The sequence below is a fragment of the Etheostoma spectabile genome, chromosome 10 (genome assembly GCF_008692095.1).
Source record: "Etheostoma spectabile isolate EspeVRDwgs_2016 chromosome 10, UIUC_Espe_1.0, whole genome shotgun sequence".
NCBI lineage: Eukaryota > Metazoa > Chordata > Actinopteri > Perciformes > Percidae > Etheostoma > Etheostoma spectabile.
The window spans coordinates 25,590,303-25,599,885 of NC_045742.1; the positions used below are offsets into that span (position 1 = coordinate 25,590,303).

General features: G+C 40.9%; 1 protein-coding gene across 4 annotated transcripts in view; it reads left to right on the top strand.

Annotated features, from left to right (window-relative positions):
* Nucleotides 1–9,583, top strand: part of LOC116696462 (stromal membrane-associated protein 1) — a 226,517-nt gene that overhangs the window by 201,232 nt on the left and 15,702 nt on the right. The gene's annotated exons all lie outside the window — the stretch shown is intronic.

Sequence of the window (9,583 nt, forward strand, 5' to 3'; positions counted from 1 at the left end):
GCTGAAAAGAAACCTTGGGTTCTTCTTATTTTCTTCTAGTAATGATGAGTAATAGTCTGATCTGGCATTTCTGAGGGCCTTCCTATACATTAACAGACTGTCTTGCCAATCTAAATAAAGCCTTCCAGTTTGGTGGAACGCCATTTACTTACTAACTAACTACTTAGTTTTTGCAAGATTTGTTTTAATTTTCACTGTGCAAATACTCTCCAATGAGAAGCATTGTTTCTGTCACTGTTTTAAGCAACCCAGTTGAGCTAGCTATCAAGACACGACATTTTAGCAACAAATAAAGAGATACCAACCAATATTTAAAAAATCTTGATCTAAAATCATACTTAGTAGTCGGAAACACAAAAATGGAGGCCAAAAGAGGATGACCAAAAATTTGTTAGCCAATTGGCTAACACTGGCGCATGATCTACAGGGCAGGTTACTCAGACAGGCTTTATTGAGATACACTTTCCATTGCTTGTCAATGCTCGACCCTTCTTTGGTAATCATGTTCGGGTGAGGCCCCTAAACCATTTCATTATTGTATTTGTTAGTAAAACTAGGCCATAAGACTAATAAGCACATACACTACATACTTTGTGTTTGAATTCCCCACTTGATTGATTTGCTGGTGTGTTTTACTATAGGCCTCTGCAGTAAACAGATCATTTGAAATATCAAATATATTAAAAGTTTTGCCGCGAACAGACACTTCTCATTTCAGAATCAAAAGACCAGGTTTACTAAGGCTTTGCAGTTAACGTGTCATTTATGATAATAAAAATAATATTAATAATAACTTCTTTATATAGCGTCTTTTATGAATCCCAAGGACACTTAACAGAAGTACTGTGGCTAAGCTAAAGGAGGTTGTAGACTGTGGTAAACGGGTGGTGTTTCATAAGTTGTTTTTTTTTTTAAATGTCCAGGGATGTAGCATTTCAGATGTCTGCGGGGAGGGTGCTCCAGAGGGATGGGGCTGCAACACTAAAGGCTCTGTCCCTGAAGGTACAGAGTCTGGTGTGGAGAATGGAGAACAGGCCAGTGGCTGAGGACCGCAGTTTTCAGGGTGGGGTGTATGGATGGTGGAGGTCGGAGAGGTACTTTGGGGCCATGGATGGAGGGATTTGCAGGTGAGGAGGAGGATTTTAAGTGATGCAGGACTTAATTGGGAGACAGTGAAGGTGGATGAGGGTGGGGGTGATGTGCTGCCAGGTCTTGGTGTGGATGAGGACCCTGGCTGCAGAGTTTTGGACATACTGGAGCCTGACTAGGGTTTTGCTGGGGACCCCAGACAGGACTCCATTGCAGTAGTCCAAACGACAGGTTATGAAAGCATGAATGAGGGTTTCTGCTACAGAATCTGAGAGTGATGGCCGGAGACTGGAGATGTTTTTGGGATGAAAAAGACTGATTTGGTGATGGATTTGATGTGAGTATGGAAAGAGAGGGTGGAGTCCAGGATTGCACAGAGGTTCGCGAACTTCAGAGGATAGGTAGATGGCGCACCCATAATATATTAATGTCGGCAGGGCAGCATGTGCATTTAAGGCTGGAACGTGCAGATAATAGGAGGAGACATGTTAGCAAAAGTTGACTATGGATTCCACTGGATTTATGAAGCGCAAGCAATTTGCAACTGTCAGTTCTGTGGGGAACCTTCCCTGCTTTTGAAACAGGAGCCCAGGGAATTTACACAAACCACAAAGAAGATCAAGGGAAGGGGAGTTTTGGTTTGTGTTCGTCAAACTTGAATTTGACCATCAGTTGACAGTAGAATCACTTTTATCTTTTAAGACATTTCACTGTGGGCTCGGCTGCATGTACCTCTGTATTAAAATCCATATCAACACATTCTCCACCTCTTCTTCTGCTCCGCTGGACCTGCTGCTCCCTCTCAACCAACCGCTCAACTGCACCAACTGAGTTTCAGGGCTCAACATTTGAAGACTGGTCTAAAAAGGAATGTCACTGTTTAACCTAATACTAATACTGTTATATTATCTGTGCTTACATAGTAATGATTTCAATAGCTTGATGCTCTTTAAATATGTTGTTGCATTGTAAAACGTTTCGGTCCAAAGGACGGACCTATCAGCGATCGCTCTCCTGAAGAGCTCTTTGGAATCTCCATTACGCACCACACCTGGCTAGAGCGCGTATCTCTATAGACCCAAGGCCTATAGACTGTAAAAGTGTTCAGGCATCCAATATTTCCCCAAACATTGTTTTGTTCTGCTCATGTAACATGATGCCAAATATTTCACAACTCTGTTTGATTGTTTTCAACAATACAGATCAACAACACTGCACACTCGGGCACAGAGCTTGTTCAGTGACAACGTGATCTGACATGTAGAACAAGACTCCAGTTATTTCCTACCGAGAAAAACTGTTATTTTAGTGTGATGATTCATGTTATAAACATGTTTAACAAAAGGAAATAAATCACATTAACACATTAGGGAAACAACTTGACAACAGTAACATACTGTTATAGCCTGCAGCTCTGTAGAGCATTATGAATTGATCATTTTAATCTATAACTCATTAAAACAACATAATACAATACAGGCAGATCACCTTCACATATTACTGTTATGCTCTGGCGGTCCATCCACGGAAGACAGATCTACAGGCTATCATCCACTTGCGAGGCAGAGTAATTAAAATAAATAATATAATTATTGACAAAATTAAAATATATAAAAAAAAAGAAATTGAAAAGTTTCGGGTGGTCCTGTTGAAAAGTGGGTGGTCGTAGGCCTGTCAGGCCCACCCATAACGCCATGCCTGCCATACAGTGGGAGTTCTCTGGTGTGCCCTCTAGTGAACATCAGCATTAAGTTAACGTATAGAAGCCTTAGGACAAGTGTGCTGTGTTTAAGAATTAACAGGATGAGAAAGAATGACTTTGAGAAAGGTGTGTGTGTGTGTGTGTGTGTGTGTGTGTGTGAGAGAGAGTATGAAGGAAGGATAGGAGGAAGGGAGAGTGAAGTAGGAAAAGAAAAGAAGGAAATGCAGTTGATTGCTGAAGAAGGGATGAGGGCTGAAAGAGGAGAAAGAGATGAATGTAGTTTGTTGAGAGCAGAAAAAACCGTTCGAGGGAGGTAGAGAGGGATGAGGTAATGAACTGACCAGCAATTGATTTCTTCCTTCTTGTTCTTCCTTTCCTTTAGTCTTTCATTCATTATTTCCTTCCTGTTCCTTACTGCCACTCTCCTTCTGGAATTCAGATGATGTGATGTGAGCTTTGCTTTTGTTTTCAATAGATTAGCCCAAATCCTCCAGCAAACGCACACACACACACACACACACACACACACACACACACACACACACACACACACTTTCTAGTGTGGTTCTAAAGCCACAGATGGTCTATCAGACGGGAGGTTTATGAGTATTGCAGTGATGGAAAACCACAGGGAGAAAGATAGTCGTACTTTTCGTTGTGTGTGTGTGTGTGTTTGGCTGTAGAGGTCTATGAATAGCGACAGTGAGGAAAAGGCTGTCAGAGTTGTAATTCAGAGCTCTGGCTGCACCCATCAGCACCAACATTGGCTGAGAAGAATGGAGCCTTGTTGAAGAGGCTTTTTATTTCACAATGTGCTGCTAGGAGCCCTGCAAAATATCACACACTATGTGGATGCTTGTGTGTGTGTGTGTGTGTGTGTGTGTGTGTGTGTGTGTGTGTGTGTGTGTGACTGAGAAAGACAAAGAAAAGCATAGAAGCACATGTGACATGCTCTGCTTGTATTTCTCCTCTAGAAGTGAGGTCAAACTGACATATCACTGCATTGTATGTGTGTGCCACCAGTTTGGCTTTGGCAAGTAATCCGGAGGTCCTTTTAAAGCAAATTGAGCTAAAACTCCTGGAGTGTCTGGCAGACAGTGGAAATAGTGAAAGGACAATGGACTTCAACAATTGCATTTTTGCCAAAAGAGGCCTTACTAAACATCTCTACTGTCTCATTTGCGTCACAGTGACTAGAATACTTACATTGACAATGATATATTGATGTTTTCAAAGACTAGATATCAGCCTGTCTGTGACTCTGATAGTCAGGTGGGTGGACCACATATTGTGTTCTTTAGGGCAGGGTGGCCATTATTTATAGAGTTGGTGGTTTGATCCAAAACATTATTAGCTTATGTTGTGTGTAGACATCATAGAAAAAAAAATGTTTGGACAAAAGCGTTTGCCAAATGTATTGTATGTATGTATTATGTAATTAATCAATATGCTGGATGTCTCCCAGTGGTTCCTGCACTTTTTCTGTCGTGGCCCCTTGGGTAGCCAAAATATTCCACTCAGCAGTGCTATTTTTTTATTCTTTGCAATTGAACCTTTTTCACAGCCAAGCGCCAGACGGAGCAACGGTGCCTTTGCAAAACAGCAAAAAGTCGTGCAAGACAGATAGTCTAGCTAGCTGTCTGGATTTACCCTGCAGAGATCTGATGAGCAGTTAACCACAGTCCTCAGAAATTCTCTGAGTTTGGAATGCCATCACCAAGAAAGCAGAAGGTAACGGAACAGCGGAATTTCCATCGCAGAGATGAAATGTCGTTGATATAGACTAACTACAACCCCACTGACCCGTGTTGTTACCATGACAACTAACTAGCCATTTTGTGTTGTAATAATCAAATTACCACGGCAAACAGTTTAATTGGCCTTGATCCATTTCATGATTCACTCTGTTTTAGCTCTGTTTTGGTCTCCACCAACTCCTAAGAACAACATCTGGCTCAGTAGCTGCTAAATGCTCCACTGTGTTCACCAGCTAGTGTCTCTGTGTCTGTCTGCTGTTAGGTGCTTGACAGGTAGCGTAAAGTGAGTTTTTAGAGTTTAAGTAAATTACACTTATTTGCCTTGGTTAGCGGTACAAATAAACATTTTGAACAATAAAAACAGAAACAAATATATACAAATTAGTTGTTTAGTATAAGAAAAAAAAGGAGGTTGGGTGGGTTGAATGCAAAAATATATAGTATGTTCAATGGGCAGATGTATAGTCCAGGATGAAGGTAAGTGCAAACTTATTTATTCTCACCCTGCCTCCAAGTATGTAAGTTTTTTGCATATTGAATTGTCAATTGCAAAATGCATTGCCATTTGAATAAAGAGACCCAAAAACGTCCATATCCAAAGGGTTATTGGGTAACATTCCACACGCTCCACATGTTGCAGCTCCCTTCCTAAATCATCGTGGATGATGGTATTATCACAGAGCTGTCAGCCTCTGACTGAGTCACCCCGTCCATTCTACAAATATGTCTCGAAGAAGGAGGCTGAATGGTTGGAGATTACTGCAGTTTGGGGGATTTCAAGTCTGTTAAATGTGTTTTTCTAACTTTGCAAACAAGCTTAGCAGCAAATGGGCTCAGCCTCGTGATTGAGTCATGTCATGTCAACGTCTCGCTGACGTCGGATGAATCAGGTGAGGACAGTTTGCTGCCTGTTCTCACCTTTCATTCACTCCTCTAATCAGGAGCTGCTATCATGCTAATGTGCCGCGGTTATTAATATGTAAGAAGGTCCATCCTGCCGCCGTCAACACCTGGCTCACCTAAACTAGCTTCACTTGAGAGTGTGTTGGCATGATTCTCATCCTCTCTAGGGCTGCAACACCAATTATGTTTGTGCACCATTAATCTTTTGATTATTTTATCGATTAATCAATTAGTTGTTTGTTCTATAAAATGTCTGTAAAATGTCAACTAGTGTTTCCCTGTCACAGAGGAGAGAAGAAACTTTTTTTGCGAAATTGACTCAAACCGATTAATCGATTGTCAAATTAGTTGGAGATTAATTTAATAATTGACATCTAGTTGATTAGTTGATTAATCTTTGCAACTTTAATTTGCTCCTTCTCTGTATTTATTATCAGTCTTCAAACATTCACTCCTTCCTCTTTTCCTCTTCCTTTTGTATCCTACCCACCTACCTCCCACTCCTTTTATCCCTTCTTCTGACCTTTCGTTGAGTTGTTTCCTCTGTCCCTCCTTTTCTTCTCCATTCTTCCCTCCTGTCTGTCTCTTTTTTGCCTTCCTCCTCGCCTCCTTCCTTCCTTCCTCCAGCCAAAGGAAGTCAGCAGAGAGACAGAAGGGAGCAGCACTGCCTGCCAAGCAGCAAAACCCTCTCAAAGCTTTGTGTGTTTGTATGCGTGTACACTTGAGTATTACGTTTGTGATTGTGTGTGACTAAAGGAATTTAGTGCATTTATTTGTGTGTGTGTGTGTGTGTGCGTGTGCGTGCGTGTGTGTGTGCTCTCTTGCCTGCGTGCATGTGTGCGTGTTGCAAAAGCCACTATTTATCACAGTCTCACATCATCTTATTCATTAAGTCCAGCTGACTATTGCCTCTCCTTTTCTCCATTCTCTGTCACCTCACTACTCACACACACACACACACACACACACACACACACACACACACACACACCTGTACAAAGCTCTTAAGCAGGTGTTACTTTTCTGTCATCGCCATCCATTAGACATAATGGGTGTGTGTCTAAAAGTTTTTTTTTTTCTTTTAAATTAAAAGGTGCATGAGAGCGAGACTGTGTGTGTGTGTGTGTGTGTGTGTGTGTGTGTGTGTGTCCTGTCTGCAACTTCATGTCTACCTCTCTTTGCAACGGCCTAATTAATGTCATCTGTCTCACTTACAGTGACAATGCTTCTCCTCTATTGTCTCCACGGTTCTTTTCTTTTTCATCCTTTATTCAGCTCTTGCTCTTCTCCCTCTTATTTTTATCACATCTCTTTGCCTCTCTCCTGTTCTCCTGTCTTGTCTCATTTTTTTTCTCACCCTAATATATTAAATTTAATTGATTTCATTGTATCAAAGAGTTATCTCAAGACACTTTACAGATAGATGGAGTAGGTCTAGCCTCTTTAAACACCCTTGAAAATACATGCTTTTCTCGCCTAAATTTTTACCATAAAAAAAGTGATGCAGTTTCCACATACTTTGGCCCTCTGGGATGTTCCTGAGGTCATTGGGAAGTTAACACACTCAATTTCTTGTTCCTAATGTCAGTGTGACTCTAGGCCTTACTGACACACAGCTAAAGAGGTTGGAACAGAGAATTTCTATTTCCGTCCAAGTAAATCATCTGTAAAATGAATAAAAACACTACTGTGAGCATATTACATGGGCTACATACAAAAATAGTACCCTAGGCACATGTCTCAACTTAATCCAGAAAATATCCAGAAAAAAAAGACTCAGAAAATTGATTTTATAGGAATTTATTCCTACAGATATGTCTGTGCGTTTTTCTTATTTCCAAAAAAGACAAAAAAGTGCAAAATACAAAACTTCTCAAATACAAAAACACATCCACATCACTCACACATATACCTGAAATAACTACATGCATACATTTATAAAAATAATTTAATTTTAAATTGATGAAATGGTGAAATGCAATAAGAAGCCCCTATTTTTGCTTTAACACAGCTGCAGCCATCACAGGGTTAACATTTTCTGGTCAAGTTTGGTATCAATCAATTTGTCTTCTTATTGGCTACACAGGGAGGCTGGTTTCATAACATCTAGTTTTAACTGGAAGGAATAGCTGTCAATCTTTCCCACGTGGGGCCAAACGCAACGGTGGGATATGATTGGCTTGTCTCAGGGACAGCTCGGGTTAGACTGAAGCGATTGGCTGGGAACAAAGTTCAGTGGAATGTGCTGAAGTCACAAAATATAGCAGTGTGTGGAGTTACTTTGTATCGTGCCGGGGGGATAAGCTCGGCCAGAAACCACAAGATTGTGAGGGGACCAGCTAATTTTGGATTACATGGCTTGGATATTTTAATTCCTTGGAATGTTGGTGATGTAGGAAAAAAAAGTTTTTGGCAATCTTTCACCGCTGTGAATAAAGACACGAGGAAACAGGTAGGGATACTCGCTCGACTTTAGACACTAGCAGCGCAGAATCTTTCTGTGTTTCTTTACTTAACCGCTGTAAGTCCTCTTATGCTTTGTGTGTGGGCTTAATGGAATCATGAGACTTTAAGCTTTCTAATGATGTGCTGCATTAGCATGTTTATGAAGATTTAATGCTTGCAATTTATGAGTGAAGAAAACGTTGTCTCTTCAAATGGAGAAAACGGGACGTCAGCGGGACTGTACCGACAGAGAGGTTAAACCACGCTATATAATTTACAAAGACCCAACAATTCCAGTAATTCCTCCAAGAGCAAGCATTGAGTGGCTCCATTTTAGGGAGAAACTTGGGACAGACCCAGTCTCTGACAAGTGTTTGACGGGGACAGTTGGGGGTGTGATGAACAGTGGCAATAATAGTCACAATGTAGCAGGGCTTAGCCGGGCATAACAAGACGTAGCAGAGCGTAGCAGGGCATAGCAGGACGTAAGAGGGCGTTACAGCGTATAGCAGGATGTCGCAGGGCGTAGCAGGGCATAGCAAGACGTAGTAGGGCGTAGCAGGACCACGGTAACAGTTGCAACCAGGATTTAGGTGCCACCCTAATCCATATACGATATGCATGCGGTAATATACTCCCAGTCTGTAGACACAGTTTTTATTTGTTACCTGTTTAACCTTAAGACCAATATGATGAGCAAAAACATACACCAACTTTAAAAGTTAGCTAAGGGATGTTAGTTACTCCAAATGATCAATGTTAAACAACATGAAGTCATTTAGGGACAGACATAGGAACCTTTTTGGTACTGATCCATAAGTGTAGGTACCAAGTCAGATTTGTATTCCTGTTTGCTTATTTTTTGGTGTAATAGTATTTGCCAACTTAAAGGTATAACATTCAGGGCTTTCCTTGATAAACAATGTTTTGACTAACACATAAATAATTCCTTTCAATTGTCAGTTATGACCAGACCCAAACAGAGTTTTAATGCAGAATGACAATCTATGGAATATAGTTTCTGCTTAGGTAGAGATGTGTTTACATTCTGAGTTTTATTTGTATTCATTAAATTTGTTTAAAATTCTGCTTATGATTCTGTATCTGCAGAGACCCTGCCCTCTGCCTGTATTTCCTAATTTCTTCCTAATTTGCTATGTTCGGAATGTTTATGGGCGTCAGCAAATAGCCTTAAGGCCACACGTAGGTGTGTAACCTCAGGCCAATAACAGCATGCCGGATGTGCCCGTTCTCATTCCCAAACGCCGCTTTGCCCCTCAACGTCCCTTATCAACGTACAAGTCTAACTGACAGACACACAGAAACAGACAGGATAAAGCTCTGAAGTCACTCAGAATTTGACAATGTGGCACCTTCCGCAGAGGTGTGTTTATTACTGCTTTAGAACAGGGGTCTTCAACGTTTTCCAGGCCAAGGACCCCCAAACTGATGGCGAGATGGAGCGGGTACCCCCTAATTATATATATTGTATAAAATTGTGTTATATCAAACTGGTCCTATAGTGCCATGTGTGCATTGATGACTGAAAGACATCTTCTGCCTCCATTTATCTGTTTACTACAGTGTGTTGAATTCATGTTAATGTGTATTTAAAGACATTTCAATTAGTGGAAAAAAATTGCGGGGGAGGGGGATATAAAAAAAAGTCTAATCAACCAAAACTTTC